Source organism: Lepisma saccharinum, chromosome 1 (assembly GCF_977018435.1).
Source record: "Lepisma saccharinum chromosome 1, izLepSacc3.1, whole genome shotgun sequence".
Classification (NCBI taxonomy): domain Eukaryota; kingdom Metazoa; phylum Arthropoda; class Insecta; order Zygentoma; family Lepismatidae; genus Lepisma; species Lepisma saccharinum.
The window spans coordinates 13,900,793-13,919,216 of record NC_139229.1 but is presented as its reverse complement, the minus strand read 5'-3'; the positions used below and the strand labels follow the sequence as shown (position 1 = coordinate 13,919,216).

At 40.1% G+C, this 18,424-nt stretch overlaps 1 protein-coding gene across 6 annotated transcripts in view; it reads left to right on the top strand.

Annotated features, from left to right (window-relative positions):
* Positions 1 to 18,424, top strand: part of milt (trafficking kinesin-binding protein milt) — a 281,696-nt gene that overhangs the window by 234,535 nt on the left and 28,737 nt on the right. The gene's annotated exons all lie outside the window — the stretch shown is intronic.

Here is an 18,424-nt window from a genome sequence, read left to right as displayed (position 1 = left end):
CCTTATATTCATGTAAGTCTTTTGCAGGCGCAAGTCTGAAGCAGAAACAAGAGTGTGTGCGCAACAACAAACTTTGTTATAATTGTCTCAGATCGAATCATAATTTTAGGAACTGTACTTCAGGTAATTGTAGACGCTGTGGATTGAAACACAATTCACTGTTGCATCCAGAGGAAGGCGGTAAACGAGGAGGTCCTCTAAGGCAAGACCAACCAAGGAATGACTCACCAGACACGAGGAATGAAGCTGCAAGGACAACTTCAGTACAATCTTCATACTGCACATTTAAGAGTAAACCAAGATCACACGTTCTGCTATCAACAGCTTTAGTAGAAGTCATCGATTCTAGAGGACAGCCACATACATGTAGAGCTCTCCTGGACAGTGGGTCTCAGTCAAATTTCATCAAGGAAGATCTTGTTCAGAGACTACAGTTGCGAAGGCAGAAAAATCATATTCCAATCAGAGGAATCAATAATGTTTCATCGGAAGCCAAGCACAGCGTAGACATTCAGCTGCGCTCAAGAGTGTCAGACTTCCAGACTTCACTTACTTGTCTGATACTCCCACGCATCACAGGGAACGTACCTTCTCAAGTTATTCATCATGAACATTGGAACCTACCAACCGACATTGAGTTAGCAGATCCAGATTTCTACAAACCAGAAGGGATAGATCTACTAATTGGATCGGAACTTTACTTGCACTTACTTCTTCCTGAAAGACAAACGAGAGATGAAAACTATCCAGTTCTTCAAAATACTGAATTAGGTTGGATTTTAGCTGGTCGGATGGAACAGCCTGTACAACCTAGTACACCCACAGTAGCATGTTTTGTACGCATGGAGGATAATTTGGATTCTCAATTACGGCGGTTTTTCGAGTTGGAGGAAATGTACTCGAAACCAAAAACAGCTGAAGAAGTAGCTTGTGAAAACCACTTCAATCAACACACCACCAGAGATGAAACAGGGCGTTTCATTGTTCGTCTCCCATTTCGATCAGATCATACAGAGCTAGGACATTCATACAACCAGGCATTATTCAGATTACATCAGTTAGAGAAGAGGTTTCAACAACAACCAGAGTTGAAAGAGGAGTATGGCAGAATACTCGAGGAGTATGAAATGTTGGGACACATGAAGCCAGTACAACCAGATCCAAATGAAGCTGATGACGTGTCATACTATTTACCACATCATCCAATATTCAAACCTAGCAGCAGCAGCACGAAGACCAGAATTGTTTTTGATGCATCAGCAAAAACAACAAATGGAGTCTCATTAAACGATATACTGATGGTCGGTCCAACCACACATGACGATCTTCAGTCTATAGCTCTTCGCTTCAGAACGCACAAGGTTGTATTTACGGCAGACGCCGAGAAGATGTTCAGACAAATCCTGATTCATCCAGATGACACTAAGTTTCAACGCATACTTTGGAGAAAATCTACAGATATGCCAGTACAAACGTTCGAGCTCACAAGAGTCACATTTGGTTTGGCATCATCACCGTTTTTGGCGACCAAAACATTGCAGCAGTTAGCTGAAGAGGAAGCAACCAAGTTTCCGAATGCATCCAAAATTTTACAACGAGATGTTTACGTTGATGACCTCCTCACTGGAGCTAACAGTATTGAAGAAGCTAGACAATTGCAAGGAGAACTAATCGATTTACTGAATTCAGCAGGATTCACTTTGAAGAAATGGTGTTCTAATCATCCAGAACTTCTTGAAGCAGTACCAGCTACTCATAGAGAAATGCAACTACCATTTCAGTTCGACAAGGGAGCAAGCGTTACGGCTTTAGGCCTCACGTGGGATCCAGTCACAGATAAATTGCAAACAAATAACAAGGAGATAGCATGTTATGAAGACAACATCACTAAACGACAAGTAGCTTCTATTGTCGCATCAATCTTTGATCCTTTGGGACTAGTGAGTCCAATAGTAATTTCTTACAAGATATTTCTACAACAATTATGGTTCTATAACATGGAATGGGACGATAAGTTACCAGAGCAACTCAACATGGAGTGGAAACGTTTGTTTCAACAGTTACCAAACATTAATCAGATACAAGTTAACAGATTTGTGCTAGTTCAAGGAAAAGTGGTTGACATTCAACTCCACGGATTTTCAGATGCATCGCAAGTTGCATATGGCTGTTGTTTGTATCTTAGATCAACAAATGGAAATGGTGAAACCACTGTACATTTACTTTGTTCACGTTCACGTGTGGCACCTATAAGAAGGATCACTCTTCCTCGTCTTGAATTGTGCGCTGCCTTGTTGTTGGCGAAACTAACACACAAGGTGTTACAACTACTACAATTGGAAGTCAGTAGAATCAATCTATGGACCGATTCGAAGATCGTACTGGCGTGGCTTGCATCACCTGCAAGACGATGGAAAACATTTGTAGCGAATAGAGTTTCACAAATCCAAGAATGTTCTAAGCCTCAGTACTGGAAACATGTAGTGTCAGCACAGAACCCCGCAGATTTAATCAGCAGAGGGACAAATGTAGACTCACTACACACCTCTCAAATGTGGTTTCATGGCCCTGATTGGCTATCACTTCCAACAACAGCATGGCCCTCGAGTCCAACATCGTCAAGGGATGATGACTTCGAACTCGACGAACTTGAAGAACAAAGAACAAGTACAGTAAGTCTAGTCACAAATGCACCAACAATAGAATTTATCAGCAGATTTTCGTCGTTATTGAAACTTCAAAGAGTGATTGCATATTGTTTGAGATTTCTACACAATGCGAGGAACAAACAAGAGAAACACATAAGATCATTGTCAGCAAGTGACTTAAGATCAGCGTTGCATACTTGCATTAGAAGCGTGCAACACGAAGTTTATGGCAAGGAAATAAGAGAATTGTCTTCTCACAGTCAGGTGTCAAAGGATAGTCAACTTTCAGACTTGCATCCTTTCCTAGATGACAAGCAGGTACTTAGAGTTGGAGGAAGACTTAGACACTCGCAGCTACCATATGATAGCAAACATCAAATCATATTGCCACCGAAACATCATTTAACTGAATTGATAATTCTTTCAGAACACCACAGGCTATTACATGCAGGACCGCAACTCCTTATATCTTCATTACGACAGGAGTACTGGATACCAAGAGCCAGACAAGTGGTCAGAGCTATTCTCCACAAGTGCCTCATTTGTTTCAAATTAAGAGCATCTATTTCCAACCAACTCATGGGACAATTACCACCATCCAGAATACAGTCCACTAGACCATTTCTAAACACTGGAGTTGATTACGCTGGACCAATTATCATCAAGCCGTCAATCACTAGAAGCAAATCAAGGTTGAAAGCATATGTAGCAGTATTTGTATGCTTTGCCACAAGGGCCATACACCTAGAATTGGTCGGAGATCTCAGCACCAAGTCATTCATTGCTGCTTTGCGAAGATTTACGGCACGCAGAGGAAAATGTTTGAACTTGTACAGCGATAACGGAAGAAATTTCGTCGGTGCCAATCGTGAATTACAAGACTTGAAGAATTTATTCCAATCATCAGACTTCAACAAGTCTTTAGAAGACCATGCAGCTCAGGAAGGATTCAAATGGCATTTTCTACCACCCAATAGCCCAAATATGGCTGGACTTTGTGAAGCAGGAGTGAAATCCATGAAGCATCACCTGAGGAGAATCGTAGGGAACTCTGCTCTCACTTTCGAAGAACTTGAAACACTCTTAGTTCAAATTGAAGCCTGTCTTAACTCAAGGCCCCTCACAGTATTGTCACATGACCCTACAGATCCCAGTTTTATAACCCCTGGCCATTTCCTTATTGGTGCACCCCTAACTAGTTTTCCTGAGCCTAGTCTAACTAACATCAAAGAATCCAGTTTATCCAGATGGAAGAAATTGCAGCAGATGTACCAACAACTATGGGACCGTTGGTCAAAGGACTACTTGCATTCCCTGCAGCAGAGGACCAAGTGGAACACCCAAAAGAAGAATTTGGAACCAGGAACAGTGGTTTTAGTGAAGGAAGATCACCTACCTCCACTTACATGGAAACTTGCTATAGTTGAACAAGTGCATCCTGGTGCGGATGGACTAGTACGTGTTGCAACTGTTCGCACTTCATCTTCAACCTATAAACGTCCAGTTAACAAACTAGTGCCTCTTCCAATAGATCATTAGTTGTACTTTTGTTGATCGACTCGATCAAGAGGGGGGACTATGTTTGGGATAGATTAGTGTATGTATTATTATTTGTGTTATCAATGTGTGAAAATTCGTGTATCTTAAGTATTCATTATACTTGTCGCCACTAGGTGGCAGGACAGTGCAGACTCTGCTTCGGAGACTGTGCAGGGCGTGGTACATATCGGGAAATACCCGCACTGAACAAGGACAGCGAGAGACATAGCTACACGGTGGTCGACTCCATTCCAATGTAGTCCAGTGTCAGTGTACATTAAATAGTGTATATAATCAATCTAGTGTTTAAATAAGAAACGCAACAGTCCACTTTATGTCCTGTTAGGCTAATCGTGAATGGACCTATAGTTTAAAGGGGGATCCGAACCACTATGTTCCTCCACCGAGTATCGAACCCGGGATCCCTTAATTACAAGGCGCCCACGATCCCACTGCGCCATCGGGGATTGTGTTCGAAACGAATGAATCAAATTTGAGTGATATGATATGCAACCATTGGAAGACTATTGAAAGAAAAGCTATGGGAACCTGCTAGTTTTTCTACTGCAGACAGGAAACCATAAACATGGAAGAGAAGCTTATATTCTATGAAACCTGACGCTATGTGCTCGAATACTGGCTAAATATAATCCATAGAGGCATAGCAACGTTAAACAACCTCTTATATGATACATATAGGTTTAAAAAGGTCGAAATACAAAGATTGTGTGCGCCTCACTGATGGCGTAGTGGTAAGGCCTTGTAATCAAGGGGTCTGGGGTACGATACCAGGTGATCGCACATAGTGGTTCGGATCCCACTTTAAACTGTATGCACTTCAGATTAGTCTATCTGTGCCGGTGACTCAGTCGGTAACGCGTCTGACTACCATGCTATAGGCCCCGGGTTCGATTCCCGGCCGGTTCAAGCCCGGGAACTTTTCTAACGTTGGAAGCGGCCTCAGCGCCCACCCAGCGTCGAATGACATGGGTACCTGGGGGAAACCCTGGGGGTAAAGGCGGTCAGGGGCGTGATGCTGATCACATCACCCCCACTCACGAACGAATCAAGAAAGTGTGGGGCGTTACCCCCACACCCCCTATACGCCTTCATGGCGTAGCGCCAAGCACAGGTGAGAACTTTACCTTTTTTTTTTGTGCATAAAGTGGACTTACAACAAAATTTAAACTTGCGATAAAGATTATGATAAGGTATTAAAGAATTGGGTCTAACACATTTTTTTATTGTTTACCAATGACATTGTTAACTAATATTCTTAATTTCAGTTTCAAGATGAAATCGGCTACGAAATAAAAGGAGTGGGTTCATATTTCTGTTACGAAATTCCACTTTTGTAGTAGACCTGTGCCACACTAAGTTGTGACGATAAACAAATCTGAGACACTTTCAAAGTATTAAATTGCTATCTACGTATTTGGGAAAAATCTTTCAATATAATACTTTTTTTGGACGCGTCAAATCATAGTATTTAATTCCTGTTTTAGCAGCTTTAAGAAACCTGATTTTTTTGGGGGGGTTACAAATGCCCTTTCTGCTCCCGTCAAGTTACGCCTATGACAAACAGGAATTCAAAGTAAAAGACTGTCCCGACTAAATCGGGAGACACGTCTGATAGATTTACAATTGGGAAAATCATAATTAAGCGTGTAGTTGAAAACAACCTATTTTCATATATTGCATGCAGCTCTACTTTTTCTGCAATGTGGATCAAGAACTGGGGATGTGGAGAAGCACAACACTCCACGTAACCAATAGTCACGTGACCCTCTTTGCTTTCCTGTCATGTTGACCTTCGCGTGGAACACATTTCTCGGTGTTAAGACAGGCAAAATCACCCGATCATGGAAGGGTGCAATATGTGTTGCCTACCCTCCTGCATTACTTGCTCCTATTAAAGCCTTATGGGGAAGAACTTTTTTCCATGACTGTACAGTATGGTACTTTATGGGATTTTACTTTTTCTTCCTACACCCCTAAGTAAGACCATTTTCGTCAGCAAGAAAGAGAAATAAATGACTATGCTTATGTTTTGTGGATCAATTGTTATGATTTTATACACCTTCGCTATAATTTTGCAGTCATTTATTCGTTTGTTGTATTAACAATGGTTTGTTGTGTTAAAAATAACACCCCACCGGCTTCGCCAACGCCTGCCACGACTTTTTGGGTAGAAATATGGAGACAGGGAATGGCGAAGCAATAAATTGGAAATTGGTTACTACGGGTTCCATTTGCTTCGTTGTGTGTCTGGCAACACTGTCGCCATAAACCTCACGCTGTACTCTTAACTTGGGACGAGCTATAGAATTTTAGGTAGTTAAACTTCAGACCCTTGAATGAAATATTGTTGTCATTTGCATCAATTCACTTCCAGTCAGCCCTATGACAGCCACAAGATCGTGTTTTATAAGGGAAAGCAATTTTGTGATATTCTATAGCTGATATACTATATCCTGTATAATATAAGAGAGAAAGTGTGTGTGTGTGCAATTTTGGCAGTTATTGATTGGTTTATAACACACAAAGAGATTTTTCGTTCCCTTTGGTTTGATTCTGTATTGATATCATTAGACACTGGAGATAGATCATGTGTCTTGTACTGCAGTTGCGGGCTCTACAAGGATTAATTTTCACTTATTGTTCCTATATATTCCACGGTTGAAAGTCTTATGTCGAAAGACCATTCTCTTGATTTATGTGCAACAGCATGCGATGAGGCAACTAGCGCCCTTCCTGCGTCCTCCACGATGGGTTTCGAAAGAAATTGACACCATACTTGTTGGGAAGCACTGTTTCCGAACTGTGAAACTCTGTCAAAGTAGTTTTGAAAGTGAAGAGAAAAGGGCAAACTGGTTCGGAACTATCTATGTTACCGTCCTCATGGAAAGTTTAATAGTGACAGTGATGTGCGCCGAACAAAAAGAGGAATTACATCTGCTTTTCCTGAAAACACACAATAAGGTTACTGCAAATTTTCGAACGCTTGTATATCATTATTTTCATTCGTAGGAATAGCAAAACCTACTTCTCCCCCCCCCCAGATAACGTAGTGGTAACATTGTCGCATTGAAACGAAACTGTCCTCGGTTCGATACCTGACTTGCCTTTGTGTAGCTCTGAGATATGACTTGATCCTCTTGAGCGCTGAAAAGCTTCATTCAACCGTAGCAGTTGTAGTCGGAAATGTTAATACTAGTTCTGCTAGTTTGTACACTTCACTATACACTAGGTCCAAATTATTTCATGTAATTTCATTCACTGATTTTTCCTCAGGATTTGTAGCTTATCCTCATACGGAAGCCGAACAACTGGTGTTGTCAAAGGATCCTTAATTATGTCACTCATTTTAGTTCACTAAACAACACAGCACATACGCCATTCACAAAAATATAATTCACGTATGAACTGACCACAATTATAATATAATTATATAAAGAAATAGAAGCACATGCAAGAGAAACGCGAAGAGAACTAAAGAATATAAGATAAAGTAGTTTACTTTCCTTCGCTTTTCTGCCAGTTTTGGCTAATCGCAAGGATGGGGACGAGTGATGATATGAAACTGATGAATGGACACTCACAAACACCCACGCCCAGGCAGGGATTCGAACCCTGGACCCCTGGCGCGTAGCGCGAAGGGATAACCACTCCGCCACGGAGGCCGGCATATAAACGAGAGATAGAGAAAGATAAAGAAAAATTAGGTATTGAGAGGACGAAAGAAATGAAAGTAACCATACACAACCAGTGTGCAAGGGGCCTCCACCATGGATCGAACCTGATATTTCAAGGCAACTATTATTATTTTTGAAGATTTATACACACAGAAAACTTAATGCATCATATCGATTGTTCAGTGCCGGATCTACAAATCTACAGTGATTCGGATCCCACGTTAAACTGTAGGTCCAGTCTTGATTAGCCTATCTGTGCATAACTTAAAACTCAAATCAGACCAAAAACTTGCTGTAATTTTTCACCCGCAGGCTTATCATTTCAAGTGACATAAATATATATTATTATTATTTATGCAAGGGAGAGGGGAGGCAGTTGGCAGTCTACGCCAGATTTATCAGACAGGATAAGGGTCTATTCCGACTGGTACTGACGTAAACACGGAAAGGAGAGTAAGACCAAGATGGCATCTCCTTTCAACCATCCGATCTTCCCACATTCAACCTTTTATCTCTCGTGAGCAATTTGAATTCTCCCCCTCTTGATTTTTAGTATTCTTTGTCTTGCTATAACATGCCCCTTATGCTTTTAAGAACTTTGTAATGCACCACACCATAATAGAGATAACCGTTACAAAGGAATATTCACCTCAAGATAAGGTCAGAAATCAAGCTGCCATTTCCAGGTCGATTGTGTACAGATAACTGTTACGTAATTGCCGTTGTTTGCGGTTAGTGTTTCTTGCTACAAGTGGTCATTACAAGAGATGATATTTTGGGTGGAAGTAATCGTACCGTCTAGCTCACGTTTGGCGGTTTTGACCGGGAATTACTATTGGAATGCAACCTGTTGTTCTAGGTATTGCCGACTGAAAACTGACCCAGTGGAATAACAGCTGTAGGAATGGCAACCTCCTTTGTTCTTCCGATGTTGTGATTTACAAAAGTACAGCGATTTCTTGACGTTCTATGCATTTTTAACTGAATTTCGAATTTCTACGGAACATAATTTCTCCATTACTCGAATGATTCATATTTCCTATATTTGTGAGTTTTTAAGCCCACTTTATGCACACTTAAGCTAATCGGAACTGGATCTACTGTTTAGAGTAGGATCCAAACCACCTCCACCTGATATCGAACTCGCTACCCTTTGATTACAAGGACACGACGTTACCACTACACTACGTGGTCTTGTAACTTACAAATATCCATGCTGGGTTGTATGGAGTGACCTCTTCGAAAGGTATTGTTACAGACTAACGAGGCACTGGCGTCTAGATTCGCAGCCAGCTGTGAGAATTATTTGTGAGCGTCTTTTCATAAATTTTATCTTATCAGCATTCATTCTCATCGTCGCAATAAGTCAAAAGTGTCGTAAAAGTGACGTAAAATAACCATATCAATCAATTGACAATAATATCCATGTTCCTATGTACTTCATATTTTGTCTTATCATGATTAGCAGTCGTAGCGCAAGTGTGTATAAATATGTAAGAAATACAAGAAATATGGTGATATCTGTTGCGCTATTAAAGAGCAAGGAGTATTGTTTTGGAAGACCACTCAACTGCTAGTCTGATTCTCTGGCAGTATGCCGTGCAGTCTTAACGAGGCGACCTGTGTGTTGACCCCAGTTTGTCTATGGAAACCTGTGAGCGCAGTCAGGTTTTAGCACAAGGGATAGCGGGTTTTTATTTTTGTTATTCATCCCCGCTTTTCTTCCACTTTTGGTTAATCGCAATGAAGAGTGATTATATTATGACATTGATAAATTGATGCAAGGAGTACAGGATTCGAACGACATTGATAAATTGATGCAAGGAGTACAGGATTCGAACGACATTGATAAATTGATGCAAGGAGTACAGGATTCGAATCCAGAACACCTGGCATCGTGCCGTGCTGTGCTCCCCACAGAGGAGGTAGGCAAGAATTCTCCGTATTGTACTGCCAAACTAGGAACGTCAGGTTCGAACACCGGAATATATCCGATTAGTTTTTGATCATTCACTTCATAAGTTCATTTTCGGGATTATCCTTATATAACAGAATATGTAGGCACAGTGCGTATGTGCAGTATACGGTATTTTAAAAGACCTCATAGCATAGGGACTAATTTTGACGCCTTGTAACCAATGGGACTTAGGTTCTATTCCCGGTAGAGGAATGTTCAGGAATGCCAGATGGCAGACATTCAATTTCAAATTATCCATTTTGAAACAAGATGATCTGGAATTACAAATATCGTATCGTATGCAGTCTTAAAAATGCTATCCCCGAACATCGTTTCATCACGATTTGACCATCCTTAAGGTAAACCATATTGTATCTATTTACAATACATTTTTTGCGAGAAACGTAAAGTAGGTCAGATTCCTGTTAACTTTAATATCCTGTTTTTCCGCCGCCGACTTCCACCCACGAGAGGGCATTGAATCCAGCGGAGAGAATGTTTCGCGTCACGATCGCCCTGATTTCTTCCTGTCGGAAGGCATCCATCCACGCTTAATCGGGAGAGTAGCGATTCTCGTCAACGTGCAACCCTCCGCCCATCTCGAGATTGCTCCATTTCTCCCTGGTTGGTCCAGGCTTATCTCGATGCCTTTCTACAGATAGATGATCCTACATCTCATCCTCTTACTGTCGTGATAAGTCGCCTCGCTTATCTCCAGGTTGAGAGGGTGGAGGGCCTTTCTTGATTTTGCAAGCTGTCACGAGTCCGTCAGATGATGATGATTCAGTGACTGTTTCTCTTTCTGGTTGGCTGTTGTATTCATAGCGGGGTTGTTAAACGTCCAGGAATTTTAGATAAATTCAATTCCGATCCAGGAGAGAAAATCAGTAAGCGTAAATGGGTTCTGGACCGTAAAGAACCTTTTATCTGTAAAGTATTTCAATTCGGTCCAGGAACTTTATTTTTTCGGATTGATTTAAATACGGTCTAGGAAACTTTTTTCCTTATGAATTTAAATACGGTTCAGGAACATTTTTTAAATGAAACAATACGCAACTTGGACCGAATTTAAATTGTGCGATGAAAAAGGTTCCGGTCCTTAAGCGGGACCTAATAGAACCCATTAGAATTTATGGGTTCCTGGTCCTTTAACAACCCTGATTCATAGTTTCATTGTTTCGAAGTATATCCGCTTCGGAGACGTATGATTGCACTATAATCATATAATTGCTCAGCATATATAGATATCATTTTCTGTATTTCTCTGCGTGTAATGGGTGACCCTTGCTGAGGGCACCCAAATGTCAAAATCCCTTTAATTTAGTACACCCTGGACTTCATCTCGTGTTGTATTGCTCCTATGTTTGTGATTCATCCATCTCAACTTTTTACTGTTCATCCTCATCTTGGCGATTAGCCATAAAGTACCAGAAAAGCGCAAATAAATTAACTAATCAGCGAAAATTCTGAATTCTTCGGGGTGGTGGAGAGCTTTACAAGAGCCATTGAAGTTTCCAACTTGAATCGTCCCATTTCAACTAGATCGTTGCGTCAGATGGAAGTAGGTGACGTGATTGGTCCCTTACGGGGTTACCTTCCCGACGCGTCACAGCAAGTGCTCGAGAGAGCCAATGCGACGAGAATGTTCTTGAAATCTTCCCGCGCTCATACTTGAACTGTGTATCGTAGAAATCATTGCAATGAGATTTGCACTAGTTGAGCTAGTCTATGAGGGGAGGAAATGTATAAGTTGGATGATGAATTTGGTTTGGTTTACTTCACTTTTCTGTCACTTTTGGCTTATCGCGAAGATAAGGATGAGTGATGATATGAAATTGACAATGCCCAGCCCGGGACAGATGTTGTCGCTGTGCTAACCACTCCGTCGCGGAGGTCGTCCTATAATTCGGACGAGTCTATAAAAATCCAACACATCGCAGTTGACCCGCATTTAAAAGGTTTCACGTCGGTTTCACACTGAGTAATATGTCATTACAATCGTAACGACGACAGAGAACGCCTTGTCACGTGACAGGTGTACCAGTTGTGGCGGCAAAACGTGGATAATTGAGCCGTACCGAACTTTCCCATAATTATCAAGCGAAAGTCGTGTGAAATTCAAATGAAGGAAGTTGTCGATTATATAGTGTTTTCAAATTGCCTATTCTTTATTCCACCCCCAACCTTTGCATCCTTTTTCAGCAGGTTGTGTTGCGGTCAAGTCCAAGAAGTTGATAGAAATTAATTAAATTTGGAAGCATGTCAAGGACTTAATCTGAACATTTGCTTTAGGATCTATAATATCTCAATAAGTACAGGACTCTTACATCGTTGGTTTCATTGGACTAAAACGTTTCAGTAATTCAGTTTATCACCAGACGCAGCAGCTTCTGATATGGCGAAAAATGCTTCTAGTTTCCTGCCCAAGTCGTGAATGGGTCTGATTTGTTTCATGGCCGAAGTTGTGCTGCATCGTCGGACACTTACACAATCTCGCAACTGCAGTTTTCATTCCGTTGGAATCAAGGACGTATTTAGGGAGGGGTCCGGACCCCCCCCCCAAAGACTTACCAAGTACTAAAATTAAATAATCAAAATATAATAGTTTAGCATTAGCATTTGTTATGTAATCGATGGTTATTTATTTCAGCTGAACTTATTGGAAGGCAAGGCATTTGGCTCATACGGCTTTGAAGGACAGCTCCAAAGATTTATGCACACTACTACTTAAGATAATATCCATAAAATATTAATCAGGAACTTCAGTACTTTTCGTCAATTGCACTACGCAATTAAAAGTGATCACCGTACAATTATTTTTACCTATTACAATTGGATCTAACTCCTTTTTTGTTATTCAATAAATATTCAATTATTTATCTATTTGATATTAATTTCCTTGCCATGGCAGTTGTTTTTATACAAATTTTGGCGATCTTAACTACACGTAAGCTAGATAATGAATACATGCTGTTATATATTACCATCTTTTTACCTATTCATGTAGACACATGGTCGGACCCCTACGAGATGTATTTCTATATACGTGCCTGGTTGGAATGTTATTATTCAAATACATATTTGAACCCAGTAGCATGCCGAGGAATCTTCGAGCAGAGGAATATTTTTCTGTTAGTTGGATAGTTGTTCTCCAATATGCTGAAGGGAGAGAATGTAAGGGTGACCCTTCGTGCGAACACCTAAAAGTCAGCCTCACTTCCACGTAATACACCCGGGCAACTGCAATGTTTCCAAATCAAGGAGGCATCCGTAGAATCCTCTGTAGGGTTGTGCTGCCCTAGTCCTCGGAAGCATGGTGGTTTTAGCTATGGGAAGAGGCTATAATGTGACGGGTGCAAATAACTTTTACGTGCTGACACGCCCCAAAAATGTATTTCAGTACATCAAAATCTAACATTCTGAAGAAGAGGGTAGGTGAAGAGATCGTTTTTTTTTCTTTTCTACTTCGCTTCTCTGCCGTTTTGGTCAATCGTGACGACGAGAATAAGCGATGATTAGGTGAAATTTATGAAGGGTCACTCATAGAGAAGTATCCATGCCAAGATACGAACCTGGGGCCGCCGATGACGAGATAAGTGAACGAAGCACTCAACGCACTCTGCCACTGGAGAGAAGTCCAGGAAGAATTTATTTTTCAAGATCCATTTCTAATGAGTTGAGCCTGACTTGCTTGAGCACTCACCCTCTTCAAACGTACGTTCACCTCTCTCAGTTCAGAAACACTGCCTTCGTTACGACGGTCATACTGACAAAACACAACACCGGTTTGATAAATGACTCTGAATCTATTAGTCCTAACATCCAGAACACGATATTGAGGTAACTTAAACAAGGACCTGAGCATGGTTCGATATTGCCAGAGAAACTTCTTTCAAAAATTGTATGGAAAGTTGGTGGCTGTGCTGAGTCGCTAGATGGGAACCACATTGTCCAAGCGCTAAAGGGAGCGGCATGTAGAACCAGTTCTACTGGTCAACCACTGAAGATCAGAGTGTCTTTGCAGCTCCTACGCCTTTCCGAGTTCCTGCAGGCGTAACATCGCAAAGCAATAATGAAGCAAGAGGAAAATGTCAAGGTGAAGATCGGGAATCGGAGAGACCAGAAAAAGTTCCAAGTAAGTCTGTGGAATACCATACAAAATTACGCTCTGTCTTGGTTCACTTCTGAAGATTTTCAATGAAATTACGCTGATGTACCAAACACAAAACACTGATTATTATCTGCGTTTATCTGGCATATCTGTAAAAAATATATATCGTCCTGAATTCTCTTCAAATCATAAAAATACAGATTTTTTTGTTTTCCTTATCAAAATTAAGATAAAAATTGCGTCCATTTGTTTCTGAAATATTTATTTTATTTCTTCCGTTAGTTACAATGGAAGAAACTTGTTATATCTGGTTCAGTTTCATGAGATTAGATAAAATTAATTTGAAATGATTAGTTTTAATATTCTTTACCCTATGGACCTAGAAACGGACGAGTTAAATTTATGTGTGTAATAGCGTTGCCCACGAGACGAGACGAGACTTTGGTCTGTCTCGTTTCGAAAATATTCGTAAACACTAGTTCATAGAAAGAAAATACAAACATTCCCTCACATAAAAAAAAAATACCACTTATTTACTTTACTCTTTGTATTTCTGCAAATACATAAATTCCGAAAATTAGTGCCCGTAAATGGTTATTGGTCAGATGAGATATACACACACTCGATCCGTGTCTTGCACCTTTCTTTGTGATCTGATTAAAATGAACAAAGGAAAACCAATACCGGTTTGTAAGACTTCCAAATTCCAGGCACGTTCGCATAGCCAGACTATGCGTCAGGAAGAAAACGAGAGGGGTATGTTGAGCAGGAAGAAAGGACGTCCAGGCCAGGCAGTTATCTTGAAGCTTGCAGGTTGGGGAGTGAATGCCTCATGACATCTCCCTAGGTGGCGTTAAAAAGCAAAACATTTTCTTCAATGCCTACTAAACCGCGAGGAGAAGTGTGGCAATGTTTGTGGGCTCACAAAGGCATGTTAACTTGCTTTAGATATTTTACGGATTTGGTTTTCTCTTTTCCTTGTGGAAAAAGACTGAAAAGGAATCTGGAAACTCTTAAATGGAGGATGGTCACCGTATACCTCCTGCTTACTTACTTTTTCTTTGTGTTCATCCTTCCTCATCTTCGCGATGAAACGATTTTGGTCTCAAGAGGCACAACGTCACGTAATTTAACTACACTAAAATACGTAATATAAAGATATGATGCATGGAGAAACTTCTCTTTTTTCCCAACTTTCACTATCCTATGGATGTAAAAACAACCAAAATATTTTTGACTTTTTGTCTGTACTTTCGATAACACTTTGGTAAATATTATCGCACTTAGATAGAAGTCATTGGGAAAACTAAAAGTGAGCTATACCTATTTGTTCAAACTGATTTGATATGATGCAAACGTATTCCTTGCTGACAACCTACCTTTCATATGATTGTATTGCATTCGTGAAGACAAGAAGTACCCTGCCATTTTGAATTTGAATAAGTAAAGATGACAAATTCGCGCTATAAAAATATTACTTTGGATGTTATGTTAATCCGGTAATATTTACTGAGTTTGCATTTTGTAGATAAAATTACAATCAGTTTAGACATGTAAGGATTCTTCTTAGATTGTGTTTGTGATTCAACTTGCCGGTGTAGTTCTTTGTGGGATTGTTTTGTCCCTACATGTGCCGAGTTCCTCTTTACACTTAGATTTTAGTCCTCAGAAAGATCTGATGATTTTACTTATCCCCCGTATAATGTGACGGGTTCAAATATCCTTGCTGATGCTCCCACGATTGTACTTCAATTAATGATAATATACATTTGCACAAAAGGTAGGTTTTTTTTTATGCCCTTTACTTGATCAGATTCTACAAAAGATCCCCAGTACAATATGAACAGTCTGATGAACAGGAAGACCAATGCTTCGTGGATGAAAAGGAAACTGGTTATAACTTGAATGTTTCCGAGTCAGACATGCAGGTCGTAATTTCAAGTTCGTTCGTGTGGCTCCTGCTACATTTAGCTCAAAAATCCGTGGCTATATGCAGCCCTGTGACACACTTACGAAACTCCAGAGCGATCGATAGATTAGAGAGGACGAACCTGATGATCCAGTAAGATAAATGTTTGTCACGCTCACTTTGTTCTTTTGTTGGTTGACGAAAGACAGGCTTAAGAAAGAAAGAAAATGTGCTTTAAATTAATTATGAAATGTGTAGCGAAAATGATAGCCGAGGGTCAAGCATCTGCGTAAACTTTTCAGAGGAAAGGTCTTGAAGATCTGAAGACAAAGAGGATCTTGTGAATGTCTTGAAACTGTTCAACATAGCGAAGGGAAATATAAATAACCAGTTCGATAACATATTTGCATGAGGAGAATCGTGAGAAGGAAAATAAAACACTACTGATTCTAGACATCTATACGAAAGCATTTGAATGGAAGAGGAAAGAAGAGTTTACCTGTTTCTTTCCTCCTTTCTTCTCCCCCCCCTCTCCCCCCTCTCTCTATGGGGAGGGGGAGGGGTGCGAAATAGAAAGAGATCTTCCCTTCTCTCGCCTGAATCAAGTTCAAGAAGTTGTTGCGAATGCCAGTACCTCCAGACAGAGTTATTAAAGGTCCATGACTTTTAAATAAATTCAATTCCGCTTCAGAGGAGAAAACCAGGAAGCTTAAATGGGTTCTGGACTGTAAAGAACCTTTTTTTCTGTAAAGTAGAAATCTCTAGACTAGAAATTCAAGAAAGATCTTATCTTTTACAGACTTGCCACACAATACAATGATCTCTCATCAAGTATCGATATATTTTCCTCCGAGTTTGCCTTTCGGTCTTCTATTAGAAGAAATGTTTGTAATAAATATATTTTACTTATTTTTTTATTAATTTTCCATTCCTTTGTTATTTTTAATTATTATTATAGTTAATTTTTGCTTATTATTATTATTATATTTTCTTCTTGATTGCTGACAGTTTCAGGGTAAAATGGCTGGCTACCTGTGCTGTATCTGAAATTTTCTCAATAAATAAATAAATTCGGTCCAGGAACGTTTTTTTTTCGGGTCAATTTAAATACGGTGCGGGAACCTTTTTTCAATGAAACAATACTAAAATTGGACCTAATTTAAATCGTGCGAGAAAGAAGGTTTCGGTCCTGTTTCGGAACCCAATATAATTTGTTGGTTCCTGGACCTGTAACTACCCTGCATCCGGGTTGCTGCTAAACCAACCAGAAAAATCTGATAGTTTGCTGTATGAATTTGTCCATGTTCGGTTTTGCTGTTTGTTATTAGACTGCCCACGGTGAAAGTTCAGAGAACTTACTTCGTCTGTCAATAAATCCACACACATACCACCTGTGAACTTATTCATTGGTACTTTTATGAAGCAGTAGTGTGCCGAAGAACATGTAAGATAAGTCAATCCTATTTTTCATTCAGCGTCCTTTTTCGTTGGTTTCTTAATATGGGTAAAAAAAAACGTGAAGAAACAACAGGTTGCATGAATGAAGTAGCGAAGTTAGAAAGAAGAACCAACGTTCTCGGTAAAAAGTGATTTTCTGCAAATCGTGTGTTGCGTAGAAGAAAAGTCGGGCATTTCTTTTGCGGCATACTGTACGTCAGAGATAAGAGCAACTGAATTCTTGCCCCGAGCACAGAAGTGATCCCTGATGATGCTCGCAACTATTTTGGCTTTCTATCAAGTGTGTCGTTGTCTACCTGTTCTTACTGTCGTGCAATCTTGTTTTGCTGTGTGTTTTGGGGCTCCTCTTATCAAGCTATGGTTGTCTTTTGGATTTGTTAAAAATACTTTATTTTTATTATTATCTGCAGGGTGATAACAGACATTGCGGTATGCCAATTCTTATCACTAGAAACATTATCGTGAGTATTCTGTTTTGCTGATGAATGTATAATTCCGATGCTTGCAGTAGCTTCGTCTGCCCTTTAAGACAGTGTACTTGAAAATACTTGTAAATGTTAAGTTCCTTGCTTTTAAACGAGTTCAATCAGAATTTTGATTACATACATTAGCAGAGCCTTTAAAAGTGATCATGGAGTCGAGATATCAAAATTTGATGTCACTTTTGTATTGTTTCCTGCGAAAAACAAAATAGAATGCCTCAACCTTTGTAATTGATGTCATTTCTTTTCTTTCTACTGCCTCTTGGCAGTGGCGATGAGGATGAATGATGAAATTGATAAAGAAACACAATGATACATTCATGCCTTAACCGGAGTCGAATGAGAGATCTCTGTTGATATATCTTAGGGGTTTCTATGTTTTAGAGACCAGAATAGTGTTGCTTGACAAATCATTAATGTTTGATAGCTTTCTGCCACGTTTGGCTAATGGAGACGATGAGTGATGAAAATTATGACTGGACACTCACAAGAAACACCAGTCTCCACGCCGGGACTTGAACCCGGAATTTCATATGGCGAAAAGTTGACCACTTAACGCGCTCCTGGTAATATTTATAATTAGGGCTCGGAAGTTGAGGAAAAATCCCCCCCCCCCCCCTAGTGT